Source organism: Rissa tridactyla, chromosome 21 (genome assembly GCF_028500815.1).
Source record: "Rissa tridactyla isolate bRisTri1 chromosome 21, bRisTri1.patW.cur.20221130, whole genome shotgun sequence".
Taxonomy (NCBI): Eukaryota; Metazoa; Chordata; class Aves; order Charadriiformes; family Laridae; genus Rissa; species Rissa tridactyla.
This window is the reverse complement of record NC_071486.1, coordinates 4,143,999-4,168,403: the sequence shown is the minus strand read 5'-3', so window position 1 is coordinate 4,168,403 and position 24,405 is coordinate 4,143,999. Positions and strand designations below refer to the sequence as shown.

At 60.1% G+C, this 24,405-nt stretch overlaps 1 protein-coding gene across 9 annotated transcripts in view; it reads right to left on the bottom strand.

The window, feature by feature from the left end:
* The window catches only part of SOX13 (SRY-box transcription factor 13), a 40,644-nt gene extending 16,629 nt beyond the window's left edge, over positions 1 to 24,015 (bottom strand). For 5 of the 9 annotated variants that reach the window (XM_054181354.1, XM_054181358.1, XM_054181360.1 and 2 more), the window contains exon 1: positions 6,959 to 7,105. The gene's annotated coding sequence lies outside the window, so the exon portion shown is untranslated. Of the gene's footprint in view, positions 1 to 4,029; positions 6,895 to 6,958; positions 7,106 to 17,810; positions 17,908 to 23,941 lie in introns of those variants that run through there. The other 4 variants (XM_054181357.1, XM_054181362.1, XM_054181363.1 and 1 more) reach the window with 3 other exon arrangements.
* Positions 24,016 to 24,405: the final 390 nt, after the last annotated feature.

The following is a 24,405-nucleotide window of genomic DNA, read 5'->3' as shown; positions in this document are numbered from 1 at the left end:
CAGCCTTCGCAGGTAGGGAGGGTCCCCTCCAGCCTGGGGACCTCCCCCAGATTAACCCTCCAGCTCCTGAAATCCTTGTGTCACGGCATGGAAAACGAGCAGGAAAGGTCCCGAGCTGCCGTCTCTCCCGCTCCTGGGGAATTCACCTGCAGGGCTGCCCCCGGGCAGAAGCACAGACTGGCGAGGATGGCCCTGCCAGCCCTGCCCGTCCCTGCCAGCCCTGCCCGTCCCTGCCAGCCCTGCCTGTCCCTGCCAGCCCTGCCCATAAGCCCCCTCCTGCACACACAGGCATGCTGGTGTGCAAGCCCCTGCCCCAGGGGACTGGTTTTCCGCCGGGGCGTGCAAGGTAAGAACAATAGGGCCAAGCCCTCTATTGTTCCAGACAAAAGATAAGCCGGGCTCTGGCATTCCCCTACGCCCTGGTGGGCAGGCAGCCGGCAGGCAGCAGGCAGGGCTGCCAGCCTGGGCCAGGGCAGAGGCTTTTCGAAGCGGGTTTTCTAAACCCTTCCCACACCAGCTCGCTTTTGGCAGGTGAACCATTGGGTGACCCTCCTGCCCAGCTCGGAGCTCGCCCACCCGTGCACGCGCACACACACACACCCCCCTCAGCCCCGCAGCCGCGCTCGCCCTGCCCTAGGCTTTGTCCCAGCTCTGCGTGGTCCCCAGTTTCTGCTGCAGTGGCCTCAGGCATCCACGTGTCCCCAGTGACAGGCCACCGGGGACGAGAGGCACCCACATGTCCCCAGTGACAGGACACCGGGGACGAGCTGCGCGCTCAGCGCCTGCCCAGTCTCTTTAACCTCGGTCCTTTCCTCTCCCCACCCCGATCTGCTTCTCCTCTCTTCATCCTGCAGGGACACAGTGGGGACAAAGCCAGCCATGGGGTGGTGGCAAGGGGGGCTGTGGGCTGCCCAGCACGGGGGACTGGCTCCCCGGTGGCCCGGCCAGCCGACGTGGGGAGCAGAGCAGCCATCTCTGCGCAGCCCAGCACATCCGCTGCAGTCCAAACCCTCACCACCATCACCCAGCTCCGCTTCTTCAAAACAAGTGGTTTTCCAGGCTCTGAACAAGGCGACAACCGGGAGCCGCGCTGTGTTACCAACGCCCAGCCAGAACAAGGGAGGAAGACTACGGGGGATGATGAGGGCCGCTCACTGCAAACCCACACCCATCCCAGGCAAGAGCGGCGGTGACAACGCCGGGGGGGGGGACTAGCACTGCAATGGGTGATGTGAGAAGCCTCCTCTCTGCTGGGGAATGCCCCCGCCATGTCGCCTGGCCGTGCTCGGCCCCGCTGACTTTCCCAGGTTGACTTTTACATCCCAAGAGTTTCCATTTCTGGCTCTCACCAGGTACCGCCATGGAGCCCAGCGGCAGGGCAAGGCAGCAGCCCCGCGGCGGCGGCAGAAGCTGCTGCGTGGTGCTGGCAACGCCGTGGGGTATTTCTATCTACCTGCTTCTCCATCTTCTCTTCCTTCTCCTGACAGACTCTGGCTCAGCCCAGCTCGCCACAAGCCCATTTCGCATGGGCAAAGAGGATCAAATACCCTCACCGGCCTCACTGCTGCCCCACCTTCTTTTAATTCTCTTCGCTATATTTAATTTATAATCTTATCCTCTTTCCTCCCCGCCACACAATGAACTGCCACGAGCTGCCTCCACCAAGCAGAATTAAAAAATAATAACTCGGGCCAGCAGATCTTGGCCGGGGCTAGTGGGTGCTGGCAAGGGTCTTGCAGGCAGCTTTAATGATGAGCCGCGTTATCTCCTTCCTCTCTGATAAGACACCCGGGGGGTCCGTGGGGGGAGGCCGCCCGGCCTCTGCAGCCACCAGACTGCATCTTTTATAACGGTCACATGCCTGCAGCAGGCCTGGGCGGTAATGGAGCATTAAATTATGGAGAAGCAGAATTTCAAATATTTCAGATCCATCTCCCCGTTTGCATTCTTCAGCCGAAGGGCTGCAAGCGGGAGCGGGGCAAGAAGGCAGGGAAGGGAGCTTCCCTCCCGTACAACGTGCGCAGAAGTGGCTTCCCCCTCGAAAAACGACACATTTGAGCAAAAAGCAGAGCCGTTCGGGGAGCAGGGTGCTGGGGGGTGCTGCTTGGAGGCGAGGGGGACGAGGCTGTTTCAGCTAAGGCGACCCTCCACCTCCACCATGCGCTCCAGCGCGCTCGCCTAAACGCTTTGTTGAGGCAGATTCAGCCGCTGCATCCCCTACTCCTATTTTTACCGACCCATCCAAGCGGCCGGGATGTTTCTGGTGCGAGCTGGGCCCCCCCCCCCCCCCCGCCCCAGCACCTCCCCAGCCGTCCTCCCCGCCGAGTTGGTGGGACTGGGCAGACCAAGGGCCCTTGTTCAGGGCTGGAGCGGTTCCAGCTTGGGACATGTGGTCCTGGAGCAGGTGGAGACGGAGTGGGAGGGCTTCCAAGCAGCAGAAAATTTTCCAAAAGTCGATGCCTTTGGAGGCTGCCAACTTTCCTCGTGCCGGAGGAGCCCACGCACTTCTCAGCCGTCCACAAGCAGCACCCAGCCATGAGGAGCTCCCCGGGGGGGGGGGGGCACAGCCAGCACCAGCTCGACCCGAGGGAGCGGATTTCACCCCTGAAATTACTCCCCAAAAGGCGCAGGATGGGGGTAAAAGCACCGAGATATTTTCCAGCAGAAATGTCACGAGCCGCGCTAATTTATTTCCCTTTCGCCTCTTCTTAACTGGGTTAAAACGGGGTGGAAATGAGCGACGCATGGTGCAAAACTTTTGAGCGGCCCGAATCTTCCTCCCACCCGCAGTGCAATGAAACCGAAAACTCTGCAAAGTTTGGGAAAAATAAAGCAGCGGAGCCGAGGGTAGCCCAGCCCTGGCTCTGGTCAGGGGTGGCCGCGACGCTGCCAGGGACCCCCCAGCCAGGGAACGCCCGACCTGGGGGGCTGCCCGTCTGTCTGGGCTCTCCCCGCCACCCCCGGCCAAGCACAACCTCCTCCATCGGCCCCACCGCCAGATGCACAAAAAGCTTTGACCCATCGGGATTTTCTAACCGAGGGGGGGAAAAAAAGGAAAAAAAAAAAATAAAAAATTTCATGATGGGTCCCCGGTTGGTAGCGATGCTGCTGTTCAGCGGCACGGCCGCAGGAGAGAACAAAAGAGGCCAGCCCGCTTTCTCCACGGCATCGCGGGCTGGAGGTAGCCACTGCCCTGCCGGCTAGTGGATTTACTTTTTCATTATAATAAATGTATATCTTGAGGAAAACAAGCAGCACGCGGATTATTGGCGGGGCTGGCAACTCGTAGGGCATAAAAGCAGAGCGGAGCCGTACTGACAAGCGCGTCCCGACAATCGGTCGCAGCCGTCTGTTTAAAGGTTGTCACTTCGCTCATAAAAGCTTTTCTGATTTCTGCAATTACACGTGCAGGCACAAAGCCGGCCCCACACAAACCCGCCTTGAGTGTTTACAATGGGATAAAGCTGGAGCAAGCAGGAACGCGGCTTCGCGGCCGGCTGACAAAGCGGGGCTCCCCGCGCTCCACGTGCGGGATGGGATGGCTAGCAGCCACGGGCCGTGGGCTCACAGGGCTGTCCCTGCCGCTCTGCTGGCCCCGAGGGTCCCCGACCTGCAGCAAGGGACCCCCACAAGCAGAGCCACCAGCGCTGCTGTGACACCAGCCTGCCAAAATCCACCAAAGTTTGTTTGGTTTTGCCGTTCGGAGGAGGATAGACGGGATCCCTGAGCAGCCATGGCCGTGCTGAGGGCTGGGGACAGCAGAGGTGACCCGGCTCCCCCGTCAGCGAGCAAAGTGTCCCCGCACAGCCCAGCGTATCCCACAGGGATTCGCTCCATCACCCTACCCACTCGCCAGCAAACTCCCAATTCCCTGCATCCCTAAGAATGCTCCGTCCGGGGGACACAGCCTGGACCGAGGGGACACAGCCTGGACCCGTGTCCCAGCCTGCCGACGGCATGCTGCCACCCCGGGGGCAGCAGGCACGCAGCCCCCCCGCCATCCCCCTCAAACCAGCCCTGAGCACTCACCTGGGGAGCACAAAACACGCTGCTGCCGGGTCCCAGAGCCACCCTTCGCCCCGACCCGCTCGCAGGGCGCGCAGCGGGCGCTCGGCCCCGCTGAATATCGGTTCCAGTAAGGCGAGGGGCAGCGAGAGCGGCCGGCTGGGGCGAGCGCCCGGGGAGCCCACCAGCAAGTCACGAATGTAAAAATAAACCCAGTGAAAGACTAGATTTACTGTGCTGCTGCGTTCCCCCTGCACGGAGAGAAAAAAAAAAAAACCCTCTTCCTCTGCATCCCATGAACAAAAATAAAACCCCTCCGGCGCATAACAAGTTTACGATCTGCTCCATCTTCCCTCTGGCCCCGCGTGCCAGGGCACAGCTCCCCTGGCCCCCCCCCCGGAAAATGGACATTTCGGCAGGGAGACAAAAAGTCCAGCTATTCCCCCCTGGGACATCTTGCACCCTGGCTGGAACAAACTTTGCTTATCAGAAGGACTTGTTTTTGGGGGGGGGGGCGCAGAGGGTGGTTTGGGTGCTCCAATTTGGTACAGGTGAAAAAAGCAAACGTGGGCACACCGGAGGAGGGGAACTGCCCGACGGCACGAAGCGCTTCGCATCGGAGCGGAAAAATGGGGGTTTTTTTTCCAAATTTGGGATCTCTGCTCCTACCTATTACACCTCTGTCCTAAAGGGATTTCACCCAACGGCACAAAGAGCTTCCCATCGGAGAGGAAAAATGGATTTTTTTCCAAATCTGGGATCTCTGCTTCTACCTGTCCTAAAGGGATTTCGCCTCCTGCGCGAGATGCCAGCCCAGATGCCAAAGGCAAACCCCCAGCCCCGTTGGGAGGGCACCACCACCCCCCCCGGCCAGCGGCTCCTCCAGTCGTGAGTGAAACAAATAAACGGCACGAAGGGAGACGCTGGTAAAAATGTGTCACTCGCAAATGATTTAGAAAACTGTCTTCAGCCTGCCCACGTTTGTCAAAGGACAGCAGCTATTTTTAACACAAAGCCTCTGAAATCGCAGGCTTTCAAAAGAAAAAAAAAAAAAAGGAAAAAAAAAGTACTGTATCAGTGTCAACAGAATGGATTCTGTACAAAATTAAATTGAACTAAAAGGAAATTGCATGAATTACAAACACGAGTTATTGGTTCAATAGGAGAGTAACTGAGTGATATTATCTGGTCTGTGCTATGGAGAAAATCACATTAGCTGAGCTAATGGTCCTTTTTCACTCCTAAAATCTATTACTCCAGATTTGCTTTGGAAGTCAAGTGTTTTCCATGCTGAAGGTACCTCACAAGATGTAACTGAGACTTGAACAATATGCGGCCACGGTCTGTAATTTTTCCTGGGCAGCATCCCTCACTGGCACCGAACCCCCTGCACAAAACACTGGAAATCATTAGGCGGAGGTGGAAAGAAGCACAGCTTTGTATTTATTTGCACATTTCGCATGAAAAACCTCTCCTTTACAGCTCCCTGGGTGATGCGTCTCTCGCTTTCTCTCTCTTCCGCCACTAACTTTGTCGGGGTTTAACTGCGGGGGTCCCCAGGGGCGAGCGCCCAGCTGCGCTCCATCACCCAGGGGGTGAAATCCCCCCACACACCCCCTCCCCACGGCTGCACCCACAGCCCCACTGTGGGACCCCACGAATTGAGCCTCCGCTGTGCAGCAGCTTCGGCCCCCAGAGACCCAAATCTGCCCAGGACGGGTCGCCCGCGCAGGACACGCCATGGCTGCCGGGCAAGACGTAATCTCAGTGACAAGGTTCATCCGCTCTTAGGTCCCAGCGAGCGACAGAGTTCAGTGCCGACCCCGGTCCCAAACCCCCTCTCTGACCGTGCGCTATCGCGATGCTGTCGCTGGGGTTTGTTAGAACAACCCCAGCCCCTCTCGGAGGACAGACAAACACCCACGCGTGGCACCCACGGCAAGTGTTCCTGCCCCGACCCCATGCCCGCTTCCCGGCAGTGTTGCGGGGCTGGCCGCAGCGATGGTGGCACAGGGGACAGAAGTCGCCTCTCCCTGTCCAAAAGGCAGTGGGAGTTGGGTGACGGGACAGGAGCGTCCCATCCGTCCCACGGCGGGGGACAAGGGATGGGGACCCTGCCAACCCCTGAGCGCCGTGGAGTCATGAATGCCCACAAACAGCCCCGAGCCCCGTGGACACACGCGTGTGCCGGGCACGGCAGCCGGGCCCTGTGCTGGCCCGTGGGGTCCGTCTGTGCCAGCACGGCATGTCCGTCTGTCCCTGCACGGTGTCTGTACTGGGACCCCCAATGCCGTGTCTGGGGGAGCTGCCAGCCTACACCCTGCAGCCCCCCCGTATCCCCGACCCAGACACCCGGTGGGGGCCGGAGCTGTGTGCCCGGGATGGGGGGACAAGTCCCACCGGCAGCCCCGGTGACCAGCGGGAAGGGGCGAGAAACCTTCCCGGACTGGGTGGGACAGGGGTCCCGAGGAGGGGGCTTCAGCGGGCCAACCCTTGGTAGCCAGGTCAAGGGTCTAGGGGGGGAGGATGTCATTCAATGATTAACCCCTTGTCTGCCGGCCCTGTACCCTCCCGGGGAGGGGGGGTGTGTGCCCGTGGCTTAACCCCTTGCCTGCCGGGCTATCGGTCGCCCCGGCACGGCTACCGGCGCGGGGGGGCTCTCGGAGGAGAGTTTGCAGCCCCTGAACTTTGCAGCGGGGACGGGGCTGGGGGATGAACGGGCCCTGCACTCCCCCCCCTTCCCCTTTTTCCTTCTCCTGTTTAAGCAAAGGGGCTTTGGCGGTGGGGGTGGTCCTGTCAGACGGCCCCCGCCATCCCTGCTAAGCCCAGCCGGAGTCGGGGACCGCGACCCGGGAGGATGCTCGCCGCGCCGGGGGCCGTGTCGGTGCCCCCCCGGGCAATGCCTCTGTGTGTCCCCCCCCGCGCCCCGGGCCGTGCCCCCGACCGCACTCACGGCTCCGCCGCGCTGCAGCGCTGCTGCCCGGTCCCCGCCGCCGCTGTCGGTGACGCCGCCGGTGCCGGTGCGGGCTCCGCCGCCGCCGCCGCGCCCGGCTCAGGTCCGCTCCATGTCCCCAGCGCCTCCGGTGGGAGCTGCCCCGGCGCCGGGCGGAGAGAGGGAGCGAGGAGGAGGAGGAGGAGAAGGAGGAGGAGGAGGGGAGGAGGAGGAGGAGGAGGGACACCGGTCCAGCCAGCCAGCAGCCGGCTCCGGGGCGGCCCCTCTGCCCCGTCCCCTCCCCTCAGGACCCCCTGCCCCGACGGGGGACCCACGCGTGACACCGCCGGGAGCCCCCGGGCCGCTCCCATCCTCTGCTCTAGAGTCCTGTGGAAGGGCCGAGACACCCCCAAAGACTGAGGCACGGCTCGGAGGAGTCCTGGGGAACACCCCGGGACCCCCCGGCACTCCCCGGGACCCCCGTCCGTGCAGGGACCGGCACTACCCGCTCCCAGCGAGGGACTGGAACGGCGCCTGGCTGGCAGAGAGCACAGCCCGCAGCTCCGGGGGGAGTCCCAAAACCATGGGACACCGAGTGACAGACCCCAAAGCCCAGCTTCCAGCCTCTCCTGCCCACACCACCTCCAATTTTTGCTCCTTCGCCCAAGACCACCACAACCAGCCCACAAAAAAACAAGGGAAAAGGGGCCCTGGCAGGGCTTTTGCTGCCCTCGGTCGCTGAGGAGCTCACCCCGGGCCCCGCATCCCGCACTCCACACCCCACATCCCACCAAGGGCTCCGCTGGGAATGCCATCACCCGCCTTCCTGAGGGAAAAAAACGCTTCCTACAGAGCAAACCGGTGCTCCAGCTGGAGAGCGAGGGGGTTGGTTTGGACAAACAAATGTTGACAAACAGTCTTTTTTGTATAAAGAACTCTTTAAAATGTTATGTCAACATTGAAGGAGAACTGTTTACGTTTTACCAACAGGGAAAATTCCCATTGACTCGAATCCATTTCCTCCCCCACACCATCATTTTCTTCCATGGGAATTTCTTTTTTTCCAAACATTGTTTTCACCCAGTCCCAGGAGCAGAAGACACGAGCTCAAGCTCCCGGGACTCCCAGCTCCCCCAGCCACCACGCACTAACTGGGAACATGGGGTTTCTGGAGGGGTTTGGGCACCCACACCCTATATCCACCCTGACACGTGGCCTCCCCTCGCTCTGTGCCCATCACACAGGAATGCATGGGGCTGGGCAGAGCCAGGCAAGAAGTTATCTGGGAGAGTTTCCCATCTGGCATCTTCACCCAGAGCACTAAACACGAGGCACAGCAGTGTTTGGAAGCCAAAGGCAGCGAGTGGGCTGCAACCACAGACCCCAAAACATAAAGGAGCTCAGTGATAGACGTTCCCATTTCACAGATGGAGAAACTGAGGCCCTGAGGGGAAACGGCATTTCCCGGGACTGTGCAGCAAGTACCAAACACGCAGCAGGGCAGGATGCAAAGGCAGCTCCTCCTGTGCCAGCAGGTCTCCCCCCAGCCCTTCTGAAGCCCCCTCCCCAGCTAGGGGACACTGGTGAACCCAGTGCCATCCCATGCATGGGCAGCGCAGGCAGCCTCATGCGCCCACCAAAGCCACTGGCCCCTCTCTGCCGGCACTGCCGGCTGCCGACGCTCTCGTCCCCCCGGCTCGGGAGAAGACCCCGAGGTCACGTGAGGGAGATGGTTGCCAGCGGCCAAGCGAGCGCCAAGCGCGCAGGCAAACCCACAGCGACCTCCACGCACTCCTGGGGCTGGGGCTGCCCCAGCAAGGCCCCCCGAGCCGCTCCGGGGGCAGGAGGAGGCGGGAGGCGCAGCCCCCAAACTGGACAGGGAAACAATTAACAAAGGGGCCGAGGACCTGCACAACGGAGCCAAAAAAGAGGGCGCGGGAGCTTTGTTCGGGTCGTCATAGCAACAGCCAGGCCGGAGCAGCAGTCAGGGACTTTCACTTTCCTTTCCTTCCTCGTGGTCCCCAGTGGCCGTGGTGGCCATGGTAGCCTTCCTTGCCTGGTCCCTGGCAGGTCCCCCCAGGTGCTAGCCACACTGCGGTCCCCTGAGTCCAGCATCACCTCCCAGATGGGTGCCAGGAGGTGGTGGCCCAGCTGCCCATCCCCAAGTGTCACCACCCACGCATCCATGGGTCCTGTCCCCATCCTGGCTCTGCTCCTCCCCGGGTCCTCCTTTGAGCCACACTAGCTCCACCTGCATCTCCTTCTCTCCACCTGGGGCGTCCCCAGGATGCGCAGGGCATCCCCAGGACCTGCTGAGCATCCCCACGACCACGGGCACGAGGTGTCAGGATGGACATGATGGTACAGAGACAGTCATTGCCTTTTCAGACAGGGTCACACGGGGACCACCCAGCTCCTGCTCCATCTCTCCCTACCTGTCTGAGCCCAGGAGAGCAACCAGGGCTGCTCCCACCCTGTAATCCCTCCCCCGGCTTTCTGCTTCCCTCAGCAGAAGGAAGCCGGGACAATGGGTGGAGGGACCAGGAAAGCTGGTGGGGGCAAAGATCCCAGTGCCGCCAGCGCAAGGGGCACGGAGGGGAAAGGCACGGCCAGCGCTCGCCTTCCTTTTCCCAAGCCCCCCACCCTGCTGCGGAGCCTGCGGTGCTGCTGGCCGCAGGAGCCGTGCCTCCTGCTTTGTGCTGGCTGCGAATCCCAGCCTCCCGATCGCAGGATACTGGTGACTGAGTCATGGAAATGGTTCAGACAATGGCTTGGCCCCTTTATAACTGGCCGGAGGGGGCAAAGCAGGGAGAACAAATCCGACCTTGCTTCCTGTGCGGAAGCGGACCCATTGTTTGGAAATGGGCATGTGCTTTGCTCCTCACCAGCCTGGGAAAGCTGCAAAGCGATTGCTAACAGTGAGCAAGCTGCGTGGGTCCTGCCAGCCGCCCCCGTGGCCCCCCAGACTTATAAAATCTAGGGAAGATGCGGATGAAGGGGCTGCTGTTGCCCACCGGGTCGCTGCCACCCACCCCCCTGGGGGGTTGTTCAGCTGGCGAGTTGCTCAGCTGGCCCGGGCTGGTGTGGTGGCATCGCCCAGGCTGGCGTGGCGGCATCACCCAGGCTGGCGTGGTGGCAGCATCCCGCTGAGCCATGTGCCAGCTCAGCTCCTCGCTGTACTGGAGAGATCAGGCTCATCGGGCCCCTCTCCCACCTCCCTTCCCTGCTCCCATCCGAGCCCTCCTTCGCAGCACACAGTGGAAGAAGAGGTACCGTGAAGCATCTCACAAACCTCGCCAAAAAAACCCAATCACGGTGTCATCCTTGCGCTGGCCCTGGGGATGCGGAGCACCCCGAGCAGCAGCACAAGCAGGGCCAAGGGAAGGAGAGGAGCCAGGGAGCAGCTCGGGAGCCTTGGGACTGGGGAGATGATGGGGTCCAAACCTTCCCCAGCTTCTGCCTCCAGACCTGCCTCATGCATCCCGCAACAACCCATGTGTGCGGGATGAGGGTGTCCCTGCAGTGTCCCCGTCTGCAAACTGAGTCCCATGGTGGCCATGCCGCTCTTCTTAGAAAGGAGGAGCTGTGCCACACTGGCGGAGCAAGCAGAGGGACCCAAAAGGGTCTAGACCCAGTGACAAGCCCCCGACCAAGGGACTCCAAGGCTGGACGTGCCCTGGTGAGGCCAGCACGGTGTCCCCGGCCACGCCACGCAGTGAGAACCAGCTCTCAGGGAGCCGTACCAGGCGCATGCACTGTGGTCTCGCACGGGCAGACAGACAGACAGACATCTGCAGCCCATTAAACCCAAGCTGATATGACAATGCTAACAGAGAAGCTCAAACCCTCTGGAACCGCGGTGGCTCTGGGGCTGTCCTCAGTTCACCCCACTGTATCCGGCTCTCGTGGTCCGTAGGGCTGAGGGACGCGTACGCCAAGGGCCGGCGGCAAGGCTTCACCTGTCTCCCCCAGCCCTCTGCACCCCCAGGCGACGGGCAGCTTCTCGTGATGGTCTTAAACCCGCTTTGTGCCTCCCAGGTGCTGCCTTTCCCTGCGTCTGCCTCCCCGGCACAGCTCCTACGGTCCCTGCCTGCCCAGCCCCCTTGGTTTTGGGGCTCAGGGTGGGAACACGGCCAGGCCACACACACTGGGGGACGACGGCTGTGAAAACAGCACATCCCAAACCCTCCCAGAGCTGTCAGCGTCATCGCCCTGCTCCCCGTCCGGCGCCTGCCCTCCTGGGCTCCTAGCAGGGTGGTGGGTGAGCTCCAGGAATTAACTTACCAATTATTGCCACCCGAACACCACAATTTATCCTGGCCACTTCAGAAGCGTTTCCAGAGGCTGGGCGCTCCGTGCTGCCTTCCTCCCCGGCGCTGGCAGTGCCCGGCTACTGCAGGGAGCCGGGGCTGTGCGAGCGAGTCCGCCCGCAGCGTAACAGGCTCTAATCTGGGCATAATAAAACCAAGATGTTCCAGGATTGCTCTATGGGGAGCGCACTCGGAGCAGCTCAGTTCTTAGCCAATGCTCAGAGAGAGCTTGTCCGAAAAGCGAAGTAAAATTGAGCAAATAACGACTCCGCAGGGAAGCAGAGCTGGGGTGGCGCGGGCTGAAATCGCAGGTGGGCTCCGGCTGGTGCATGAGCAGAAATACCTGGGCAGAACATTTAGAAATGACTGAGACGCTCCCTGTGGCAGGCACAGCACGCGATGATGTGCCTGCAAGTGTTTGGACACGGCGCTAAAATCCTGCATCCCACTGCCCCAGCCCCCAGCCCCCGCCGAGGAGGGTGGCTTTGCCAGCACTGTCTACAGGCGGGACACGGAGGAGATGCCACCGCTCGCCGCGGGGAAGATGTGCAGCTAGGGCAGGTGATGGAGAACAGACCCAGGACCGGGGACACATTTTGGGTCTGGAAAGGGGACTTTCAGAAAGCCCCCGGCTCTCGCTGCGTGGTTCTCCGGCTGCCCGAGAGCCTGTCAGATTGGCATCTCCAAAAGACACTGAAATCACCCGCCGCTTCCAAAACCATCGCAGCAACAAGCAGCCAAAGCACCCTGGGAGGGTGCCAGCATCCCGGCTCCATCGGGGTTCCCGTCCACTGTCACCATCACCATCCTCACCCCGCGCCGGCTGCCTGACCCTGGGGGTACCCGCCGCATCCCCCCGCAAGGCGGCACGCGTAACACAGCCGGACCCGTGCGTGCCAACAACCCTGCCGGGGACTTCCAGCTCCAAACAGGGATTCGACGGGGAGAGGAAACAAAGCGGCGTGGCCTCTCTGTAACTCTCTATTCCCAACCTGAATGCCGCTGTTGTTTTTAGTCCAGACGATGCGAATCGTCCTCCCCGGAGCGCAGCCCAGGCTAGCCACACACAGAGCGCTGACCGATAGCTCCTCTCCGAAGGGAAAGCCACGGGGTGGGGAGGACGCAGCCAGCCTGGCAGCATCCCCAGAGCATCCCCAGCCGTCCCCACGCCGCGGGGCTTTGGGGACAAGAGGGGGCAGGGGGCTGCGGCAGAGGGGAGCGGAGGGAGGGGAGCGGGGTGATGCCGAGCAGGCTGAGCCCCAGAGACGCGTGGGGAGGGAGGGGATGGCCGGACCACACAGCGGGACGGGAGGGGACGGCGGCCGGAGGGCAGCGCAGGAGCAAAGCCACGTCCCCCAGGCTGCTGCCGACCTCCACCACGCAGCACCCGAGACGGCGTGGCACTGGGGTGGGGGGGGGCGAGCCCATCGCCTCCGATTCTTTAAAGGTCCCTTCCAACCCAAACTATTCTATGATTCAAAGGCGAAACTGGGCTCCCGGGGCCTCGGCTCCCAGGCTCCGGCGGCCTCCGCCAGCCCGGCTCCAGCGGGGACCCGCAGCACCGCCCGTGCCACCCACCTCCCGCCGGGCCGGGACCCTCCAGCTCAGCCCCGACAGAGGGGCTTTTCTTGTCCCCTGCCTTTGTTTTCTATTTAGTGCTTTTGTTCTCCCCTCTTTGGTCCTTTGTTCCAGCTTGTCCTTTGTTCCGACGCCTTTGGTTTCTCTTCCCTTTGATGCTTTGTCACTCCCTTCATCTTGGTGCTTTTCTTTCCCCGGGTTTTTAAGCTGGCGGTTGTTTTCTCTCCCGGCTCTGTGCTTGGCATTTTTATCCTTTCTCCTGCCTGGTCCACTCCTCGGGTCACATGGACCCGGCCCGGATTGTCTTCAAATCCCCATTTGTCTTGTTTTGGTGCCTGGATTTCCCTGCCTTTATGTCCTTTCTTAAGAGACTCTTAGTGATTTCTTCTCCTCAGTGAGGAAAGTAGAGGGGGGGAGGTCGGGGTTTAATTAATTAGCGAGTGTAATCTTTAGATGCGTGGCACTGCAGGACGTGTGGTGCATCATTATTATTGTCATTAGGATGTTAAGGGTTAGCGAGGGTTTAAATACCAGCTAATTGCAGCGAAGAGCTCCAACTTCGCAAAATTATATCAGAAAGAGCCAGATTCGTTTTCACCCACCAGGCTTGGGAGAAGAGAGAAATTCCCAACACGGACAGGCAGGCAGAGGATGAGCAGAGGCAACGCGTCCCAGCCCCAGCCCCGAGGGCTGTGTGATGGTCGGAAAGGGCTGCCCGGAGCAAGGAGGAGAGGGCTGCTGCCGCGCTCGCCTCTCCCAAGAAGACCAAAGAGCATCATCCTGCCTCCGAGGATTTAAAACACAGAGATCGGTGACTCGCAGGCATGGCAGAGCCCGGGGGAAGCACGAGGGTGCGAGGGCAGAGCTGCTGCCCCAACTGAGCAGGTTAAAGTCCCCGGGGTTGGCAAATTTGCTGGTGGCCATCGCACAGCGGGGCCAGTGCGCCCTTTGGAAACGGGGGCTTATCGTAGAAACATAGAATGGCCTGGGCTGGAAGGGACCTTTCCGATCATCGAATCCAACCATCAACCCAACTCTGACAAAACCATCACTAAACCGTATCTCTAAGCACTGTGTCTACCCGTCTTTTAAATTCCTCCAGGGACGGTGCCTCAACCGCTTCCCCGGGCAGCCTGTTCCAATTCTTAATAACCCTTCCAGCGTACAAATTTTGCCAAAAACTTGCAAAAGGTTTGGCCTTGCCGAGCTCCTGCCACGGGCAGGGCAGGACACAGACCAGGAGGCTGCTCCTCCGGCAAGTCAGAGGGGACAAGGGCTTTAACCTGGGGGAACGACTGTTCCTGCGCCGGCTTTGCACCTCGAGACACAGCTCAGAGCATGTGGACAAACACAACCGCAAATTCAGATACCAGGCGGTCAGGATTAGGGAACCGTTTGCCTGAGAACAACTTCAATGTCAGACGCTGCCGCTTTGCTTTGATTTAGTGCCCCAAGTATCGTCCCGCCCCCCCCAGCACCGTGTCCTCAGCATCTGGTCATGGCACGATCCACCGGCCGGGCAAGAAAGGGCAGGAGGAAACGCTGCTCACCACAGCACCTCCGAGATGTTGCATGGCTCTTGCTTACCACGGTCAAACGAAACCTGGGATCCATTTTTACGAGCACCAAACACCCCCCCCCGCCAGCCCCGTGCAACACACGCCGTCCTCGCCACGCAGGTTTAAAGCAGCTGTAGCTGCGCAACAGCTGTTGAACGGAGGAAGCAGCCAAAGTTAGCAACAGGATGTACCCTCAGATAAGGTGATCGATATCAGAAAACGCAGCTTTTCAAGTGAGAGCTGAACCCATCTGCTAAAAAACTGGGTGTCTCAGGAGATCGGCACCGATACAGGGCGTCTCTGACTCCGTCTTCGCAACACCCTAATTTCTCCTCTCCCAAGTCACTTACGGTAACTGGGTGACGTCCCCACGGTTTGTGGCAGCGTAGGAGGGAAGGATTTCCGAGTGCGGGTCCAGAGGAGAAAAGGGTACGAGGATGCCGGGAGCGCCAGGGAGGGACGGGTGCCTTGGGGGAACATCCCTCCCTTGTGGGAACATCCCTCCCTGCCCAAACGGACGGGTCCAGCGGGATCAGAAAGTGCCCGGGCGCTGCAGACGGGGTGCTTTGATAACATGCCCTGCAATAACAACCTCACACCGTGGTAAACGCGCCCGTGTGTAGCCGCATCAGCGTGACCCAGGGCTCACAACGCAGCCAGCCCATCGCCAGGCAGGGACAGACACTGGCAGACAACTGGGAAGGCCCCGAGGGAGGGTTTTCCAGGCAAAAGCTGGAAAAAAATACACCTACATCAGGCAAAACCCAGGCAAAAATCCTACACCAGCTCCTCCGAAGCCCATGAACGATGGCAGGCACAGCAAGTGAGCTGGGACAGGCTGTCATGGGAGCAGCCACGCACCGGCTCCTCTGGCACATCCCAAGGGGCTGACCCTGATTTACGCCAGCCGAGGATGAGGGATGCTGAGGACAGCAATGGACCAGCACCCTGCACAAGCAGGAGGCAAGACAAAGAGGGCGCAGAGCAGAGCCCCGTCCTGCCCCAGCCCCGTTAGCCATGGCAGCGCCTGCACAGCTTCTGCCAGCCCCGGGATTACACGAGAAAAGCCTGCACACCCTTTCCTGCGGGTCCAGATTGCGCAAAAAACTGAGCTTGGTGGTCGGCAGGAAGAGACTGGATCCGTCGGGGAATCTTCACCCAGGGCGGACAGGCTCTGCTCTGGCAGATTGAGGTGTCTGAGCATGGCAGAGCTGGGACCTGCAGATTAACTCCTCCAAACTGTGCCGTCGCCTCTCCTCATCGGGGCTGGGTGACTCACTGGTGGCCGTGGAGCAGAGGACCGGGGTGGAGGGATGCCAGGGAGCCATGCCTGGCAGCTCTGCCAGCACTGGGGGGGTTCCCAGCCCAGTGGGCACCCCCTGTCCCTGCCCGCCCGCTCCAGGGGTTAAAAACTTAAGTGCTTGAAACAAAAGCAGCCAGGAAAAGCCATCTTTCTGGTCTGCCCGGTTCTGGTTTCAGGCCTGCAAGTGCAGCTGGCCAAACGCAAAGCTCAGGGCTGATAAGCCCTGGACATGAGTCATAAAACACACCACCCCAGAGCCCTGGGTTCCGTCTCGCACCGGGGTGCCAGCCCTGCCACCGTGCCCAGCCGTGCTGGGGGCCCAGCCTGGCCCTTGCAGGAGGCGGCATCGACCGATGCTCATCCTCCAGCGGAGCCGCACCATCCCTGGCACCGGCGGGTCGGGCTCCGCCAGCTCTGCCCACCCACCCCCTCGCTCTGCCCCGCTCTCCGAAGGGCTGAACCTGTTTTTATTACAGAGCTGGCACCGGGAAGGCAAAAAAAAAAAAAAAAAAAAAAAAAAAAAAGAACCAAGCCCCCCTCATCGCTCTATCTGCAGCCATGCAAGGAATATTGTTCAGCGCAGCACAAAAGCATCCCTGAAAATAGAAGCGCCAGGGCCAGGCCTGCCAGTGGCTGTGTGAGATAACGTCTACTTGCAAACAGTGTGCCTTTGTGCCGCTGTCACTGTCCCCATTGTTCAGGAGCCTATTGCCTCGGGGATATTGTTCCCTTCTTTTGTCTCAGCCCGGCTCCTTTTTGTTTGACTTTACTTACCATTTCATTCCTCTCCTTTGTGCTGGGGTTCTTTCTTTTGTCTCTCTCTCTCTCCCTTTTCTCTGTGTGATTTGTATTTAGCAATTGTTCCCGGCCCGTTGGAAACACAATGTACTCCGGGCTCTTTTCTCTCCTCCATTCATTACCTATTCAGGTGGGTTTGTCTGCCCAAAGGTAACCGGGAGGACCAGGGGCCTCCGGGAGCTCCCAGGGGCACAGGAGTGGCAGTGGCCTTTGGGGACACCCATGTCACCAAGCCCGGCACTGGGTTCCCCTCTCCGTCTGTGACAAATGAGCGCTGGGAAAAGGACAAATTGGATCCCAACTCGTTGCTGCCCCACTCTCAGCAGATGACCTGAGGACGGTGACACCGTCACGATGGAGACGGTGTGGTACCGCCACCGGCTCAGCCGGGGAAGCAGACGCACCCAGAGGTGCCCAGGTCCCGCGTGCCGCCTGCTCTGGCTCCCAGAGCCAGGACGGGGATCTGAGCCCTCATCCACACCGGATCCGGATGCGGCCAAGCAGTCCCGGCCCTGGCCTTGGAGGACCCTGGTTAACACACCTTGGCTCTTCCCCATCCCTGCTTTTTGGGAGCCAGTGAAGGGACAAGGAGCGCGTTCAATGGCAGGAAACACCAAGGCTGCCTTGCAGCAGCGTTTCCACTGCCCAGATCCCTCCCAGCGCCTCCCCCATGCTGCACAGCGACTGGGTGCCCTCCAAGAGGGACCCTTGGGGCTGCAGGGTGGGCACCCACCCACCGCGCTGCCAGCCAGCAGTGCCCGGAGCTGCTGCAGCCCATCGGGCAAAGCGGGGAGGGGATTCACCCCTCTGCTCCAAGACAGCCCCCAGCAGCTTCTGGGGACCACAGGGATGCAAAGAGCTGCTTGATCCTCGGGGATGTCTGGATGCGGTCAGGAAAGAGAGAAGAGGCATCTGGAAAGTAGCTCAAAGGCTCCCGAGGTGCCCCAGGGTGGTGGGGACCCCTTGCACCCCATCCCCTCCTGCCTCCTCCCCAGGCCCACGCTGCTTCTGCAGAGCATTTGGGGGTGTCTGCAGTGAGCAGGGTGGGCAGAGCCGCAGGGGTTGTTTCTGACCCCAGGAGGAGGAGGATACACCAGGAAAACCTTCAGGGAGCGCCGTGCCGGCGAGAGCTGACAAGTGGCCATCCCCGGAGACAACAAAGCCCCGCTGTTCTCCGGGGCACCGACCGCGTGACCTAACGGGACTTTTCCATCCCTCCCGCTGATGAAACCCCGAGGATCAAAGCCCGCAAGAAGCCACCTCCTCCTCCTCCTCTGAGGCACAACCCACGCTGACGGGGAGCCAAGGGGACCCCCGAGACTCACCCCGCGAGCGAGGGATGGGAGCCGAGCGAGCGGGACGGGGGGACAGCGAGCAGCAGCGGCGGGTCCTCGGGGACGGCGTGAGCCCCCGAACGCAGACGGCCCCGGGGCCGCAGGACGGGGCTGCGGGGGGGGCGTTCCTGGGAATAAAGGGAGCAGACTGTGGTCTATTGTTTCATTGTTATGGCTTCAAAGGACAATGGGGCATTGTTGTCTCTGGGGATCCCATTGTTTGCTTTCGCTGCAGATCCCAGCCGCGCAGTGGATGGAGGTTTCCCGAGGGCCAGGCAGGCTCCGTGTGTGGGACACTAAATAACGAGGCAGGCATGTTTCCTTCCCCACCACCCTTCCTAAAACGGCACGGCACACTGCAGCCCGCCTCTGCCCGCCCAGGCCAGGGCACGGCCCCACACAGCACGGGCAGAGGCACCGGGACCACCCATCCGAGCGGGGAGCACGGAGAGAAAGCCCCACCGAGATGGGGACGAGGGCAGGGGGGGTTCACCCCGCAGGGGCTGAGGTCGTTCTCTCCATCCCCGCGGACTCCAGCAAACCTGGGCCAGGGGAAAAAACCCACCCGGTATTTACGGTGGGAACCAAAGCCCCGTCTGCTGCCAGGAGCCACCCACCTCTGTAGCAGAGCGGGACGGAGCTGCTGCGCTGCTGCTGGCCGGCAGCCCGGGGAGGTGGCCATGCTCCAGCCGCGCTGGACGGGGCTGTGGCCCCACTCCCTTCCCAGTGGCATTTACTGGTGTCCCCTCTCCGTACCCGCAGGAGGTGCGCCCTGGCCGCCTTGCAACATCCCTATGTTTTTGGTGCCTCCTCTCATCACACAGCATCCCCCAAAGACCGACATCCCCCAGGCACGCAGAGCAAGGGGCGTTTGCTCTTTTCCACTGCAAAGCCCGGCTTCTCCATCAGTACCAAGGAAAAGGTACTTGGTACCGTCAAAGGGACTTGGGAAAGGACGACGCAGCCCCTGGGTCCTCCCTTCACTGTTTGTGCAGCACCCAAAGCCCAGGACTTATTTGCATAGCTCCTTCCTATGTCAAAATAAACCTGGGTGCTATGCAAAAGCTGGGGGAAGGGGAAGGAGCAGGGAGCTGGCTCCAGCCCACAGCTGAGCCCTCCAGAGCCTGCCGCTGCCCCGGCACATCAGGCGGTGCCGGAGGTGGGCTGGGAGACTGATGGAGCAGGAAAGAGATATGCTCTCCCCAGAGACCTCCGTTCAGCATGAGGCCGCTCACAACAGCTGGGAAGGGAGGAACTCATCCAGGGAGCCCAGGCTGAGCCCCAGGAGGGGTCCGGGGCCGGGCAAAGCAGCGCCGGGAAGCTCAGCCGGGGAAAGGGGACGCCCACCCTGCAGAAACTCAATCAAGCCTGGAACAGTTTCGCTACCATGCCCCGCCACCAGGCAGGGAGCTGGGCTCAGACCCAGCGGAGCCCCCCCGCTCCCCAGGGGTCCGACCACCCTCCCGGATAACCCGCAGAGAGGTCTCAGACGAGCTGGAAGAGCTGGCTCGCACAGCATGGCCCCCCATCGCTCCCCCCCTGCTCCCTGGACCGCGGCCCTCTCGCCGGAGGGCTGAGAGGCTGCGCAAGGTCTGGGCTCAGATCAGCTGCTGCGGAGCATCTTTCACTGCCCAAATGCACCTTGAGGCCGCCTGGCCGCCAGCCGACCCCCCCCCCCCCGGGGTCTTGTCACCTTCCGAGTGACAAAAGCCCAGGCCAGGCCATCGGTAGCCCCTGACCAAGCTCGGTTTCACAAGAACAAATAACAGGGTTCGGGTTTTTCAAAGGGAGGGAAGAAACTGCAGCTAATAAAGGTATAAATTCAACCCGGGTTGGTTGGTTTATGTTTTAATCCTGGGAATTCCCACTGCTTCTAGTCAGAAGATGAGGGTGGACCTTGCCTCTCAAATGCCTCTAAGATTAATTTCTGGAGAAAAGCACCATGGGATTTGTTCGGGGATCAATAGAAGCTATTTGGGAAAAACAGGTAAGGTGTGATAAGAGATGCTGGATCTTGGCAGCGCGGCACTGCCTGCATCCAACCGAATTCCTCTGCTCCCCCGGACCTCGCACCTCCGCCGCGGAGCAAGAGGATGTTTCCTCCCTCGAGGAGCCCGGCTGCAGCCCGCAGAGGCCAAGCCCGTTGGGTACCAAGGGCACCCATCCCCTGGGGACTGCACCCCGCGGCTCTGCGAGCTCCGACGCCGCTCTGTCTGCTTCTGCCGTGATCCATGGGTCTCCTGGGGACTCGCTCTCATCCTCTCAAGCCACCAGCCCAGGGAGATGGCAGCCACCGGCTCCCCGTGGGGGCCGGACCGACCCCAGCCTGGGTGCACACGGATCAGCGTTTGCAACGTGCCAACCCAAGCCCAGGTGCTGGCACCAAGCCTGTCCTACTCCGGGGGCTCTTTCATGCTCCTGGCAAGTTATTTACACAAATGTGCACGCACACACACACACACACACAGAGGCGCACACGCTCTCTCTCCCCCTCGAATAGTGCAATTTCCTCTCAGATAAAGAGCTCCTACCGCAGCCCCCCTTTCCCTCTCCCCCCAAACTTGTGCATGTCTCGTGCACCCATTTCGGAGCCCACCTTGGGCTCTGATATTATCTCACTTCCTCGATATGAATATTAGCTCTTGTTGTTGATTTACGATAAAGGGACGGGCTCCAAAACACTGTACTTTGGAGAGGAGGCAGTGGTGCAACACGGGCTGCCGTGCCCCAGCTGAGAACAAAGCCTTTTCAAGAGCGGATGCCGGTACCTGCCGTACTGCTAACTCGACAGCCCATCTCCACCAAAGCGCGGCTCCCGTTGGCGCTGCCCTTCTGTACCCCCCCCCCCGCCTCCCAACACCTGCACATGGCACGGCGGAGGGGGCCCCGAGAGCAGCTTGGGGGTGCCCGTGCTCCGCAGGGTGACAAGCGCTCGCGGGGCAGGCAGCGGCTCCGCAGGTGCCACCGACACACACCACGGGTGTCCCTGCGCAGTGGGGGATCCTGGCGTCTGGCGCGAACGCTCAGGGCGCGGCGGCTGGTCCAACTTCCCCTCTGTTTTGTAGCATCCTAATGTACAAAACGCAACCAAGCGTCCTCTAAAACCCCTCACCAGCCGGACCTGGCCCACTTCGAGCTCAGTTTACAAGGTGAAAAAACAACCGACCACCTGAAAACTCTCCTTAACTCTGAACCCGCCCAACAGGGAGCACAGGGAAGGAGAAAAGCATCCCCGGAAAACTCAGATTTATTTACGAACCAGATTGCCTGGCAGCAGGAGAGCCGCCGAGACAGCAGGTCGGTGCGCAGCGCTGTTCCACTCAGCTGAGGACATCGCACCACTCCATCAGCCGTCACCCCCCCAGGGGACTATTAGATATTGCTCCTGTTTCGCAGACAAGAGGCTGAAGGATAGCAGACACGGGAAAATTCTGAAAAGCAGCAGCCAGAATCAGGGCTGGACCCGCAGGAAAGCTCACTCTGCTTTTGAAGCTCTGGTCCCTGCAACAAGGCAAGCCCCTCTGCAAATCCGATCCCATACGATTTTTCTGGTAGACGGGCAAAACCTGGAACGGGACATGAGCGTCCTGGGTCTTAATAAATACTCACATATGAGTAAAATAAAGTGCCCAAACGTACAGCTGTCTCGTGGCTTTGTTTTACCACCACTTCTATAGCCCAAATCCTGCAGTTAGATGAGAGCCTGCCCTGTGGAGCAGAGCTGTAAATAACAATATCGCTCTCTCTGCTGCAGACAAACCGGCATCGTTGCGGGAGAAGCCCGGGAAACATCGCCCACCGTGACGCTGTGCCGAGTAGGAGCACGGCCCAAAGACAAGTGCGGGAAAATTGGGCTTAAATATTGCAAATCGAGGCACGGGAGGGAAAAAGACCTGCGTGAACAGGGTTGCCTTTCGGGCGACAGAGTTTGCGACGCTACCTTGGGCTGAACTCCGTCCAGGCTTTTTGTGCGTGGGGAAAACAGGGAACAACACCCTGCCCAAAGCCCAGGTTACCGCTGGCAAGAAAAGCGGCAATAATCGACCAACTCCAGCGAAGCAAGTCCGGCTCCTCGCACGAAGGGGCCCGCTGGTATGCGAGGCAGCGGCGCGGGGGGGCGGGCGTTGCTGCTGCTAATGTGGCAGAGTTTCCCTGCTGAGGGCAGGCAAAATGCCCATGACTCATTTTTCCAAGAGATGTTACAAACAATAGTAATGATGCCCCTGGTGGGTATGAATGTGAAAAGGCACGACGGGGGGGCAGCCATGCTGGGCACCTTGTGTGTGGGCTGCCAACGGAGGGTACTGCCACGAACAAAACCTGCTGGAGCCAGTTTTTTGGCATTGTGTGCGACGAGAGCCCTTCTGCAAGGGCTTTGGGGGAAGGAGGGCAAAATGGCTGCCCGGCAAACTCCTCTCCCCATGGCATCCCATCTGCTCGGGATGGGTACCCATCCCTGTCTTCAGCCAAAGAGGGGATCAGTTTTATTGCCCCCGGAGAGAAAAAAAAAAAAAATAAAAAGGCAAAAACAATCCCAAACAGCTCCATCCCCACGTGGGACTAGAACAAGAACAGGCAGGGAATTTAGGAAAGCATTACAGTGCTTTAACGCTGCTCCCCCCCAGCTCCTGCCTCTACCCTCCACACAAGTTTTCCATATTCAGATGCTGCCCTAAGGGGACAGCTTCTAAGCCATTTGAGTCCTTGACCTTCCACTGTTGTCTGTTTGATACTATTATTTTTAGGCACGCAATCCTTAAAACATACCAGCACTTGAAATAAGTTCCCAGATAATGCGCGCTAAAAGCACGAGGTGGCGAGGCTTCGGGAGAAGGGAGCTCTGGGGGATCAAGGGCGGTGGCAGAGCGCGATGGAGGGAAAGGTGATTTTCCCCTTGGTACAGCCCACCCAGCTACGCGCCCCATCTCCCCTGTATTTATTTTAGACGCTCAGAAGGTTACCGGCCTGAAAAGACGGTAAAGGGTGAAGGTAGCCCAAGTCAGCAAGCAGCCGCGGGCTACGCAAGGTGTCTGCTCCCATTCGCGGTGCTCCTGCCAACACAGCCTCACGTCCTGCCCCGGGATGGAGCCCGCTGCATCCCCCGCAGCCCGAGCAAAAGACGCCAGGAAGGGCACCAAGCTGCAGGCGGCGGGCCGGCTCAGAGGTTTAGGTTCAAGCATATATAAAATTGTCCTAGAAATCACTGCAGCCGGCCAAAGAACCACGGAGAAACTGCTCCCCCTTGGAAAGGCAGGACCACTCTGCCTCCCTCCTCGGGGGGCTCTTTCACAAGCACGGAGAGTCTCATCCCGCAAAAGGACTGGGCTGGGCCAGGACAAGCAATTCCCAAGTGCAAAAGGGAAGAAATGCAGCCTTTTTCCCAGAACCACGAAACCACAGGCAGAGGAAAGGGACAAATATTTACCCAAAAGCACCTTCCAGTGCTGTTAAAAGGTGCTAACACTTTTAAGAAAGGAAGAAAAATAAATACTCAAACACTGCAGAGCCCCACCTGGATGCGAGCGGGCTCTCGCCTGTCCGCCACGATCAGCGCGATGGTCTCAAACCGAAATACCGCGTGGAGAGGGCTCTGCTTTAGGTAACCTGTGCCGTCCTTAGTGCAGAAGCAGGTCTCAATCACCAGCTTTTTGAGAAAGAACAAACTCTATTGCTACAAAACAGGCACTGGCGTAGGGCGAGATGGTATCTAAAACTGCCGTCAGCTCGATTTTTGGCTGTGACAGATATCTGAGCGCTGGTAGCGGTACAAAAACTTTCCCTGGCAAACCCCCCCATAGGCACTTTGTTTCCTAGAGATGCGTGAAGGCTGCAGCGTGGTATTTGCACCACGACACGACATCCCACTGCAATAATAAAGCATGCCGGGGCGCTCCTCATAGTGCCACCTCAAGGCATCTTCTTCAAAAAGGAGCCTTTACTCATACACCACACACCGCCCCCCGCTCCGACCCAGCCCACCCCCGCATGGAGGGAAAGGAATTTGCACGTTATGGAAAAGTACAATTTGCAAAAGCAAACACGACAGGCTTCAAGGCAGCAGAAAGCCAAGCGACACGGGAGTTTTCTAACCACAGAGCCCAATTGTAAGCGTTCAACTCTACCTTGCTCCTCCTCAATTGCTCAGCCAAAACCAGAACCTTCTACTCCTCATCCCCTCCTGGAGCAAGGACACCCCAGGGTGCGGACGAGCCGGGGAAGGGGCCGGTGCCCAGCAGATCCAGGCACCCCGTCCGGCTGCCACACCGCCCGAGAGCAGCCCCGCACCAGACAGCCCAGTTTTGCTTTCTTCCAGGTTGTTTGGGAGCCAATAAAGCTGCTTGGGGAACTCTGTGTTCCTGCGGAGGCTTATGACACTTTGCTGGAGGGGCAGGAGGAGCTGGCCGGGCCCGCAGCACCCCCTTCTGTCTACCGCACTCTTTTGCAGCCAGTTTGAGTCTCTTCCTGGCACTGCCCGCTTCCAGAGACTCATGAGATGTCACCTTCTCGCTGCCTGCAGCTTGGAAAGGCTCAGGAAGCTGGAAGGACTCGGGGTTAAAAAAAAAAAATCAGCAAGCATTTAGATGAG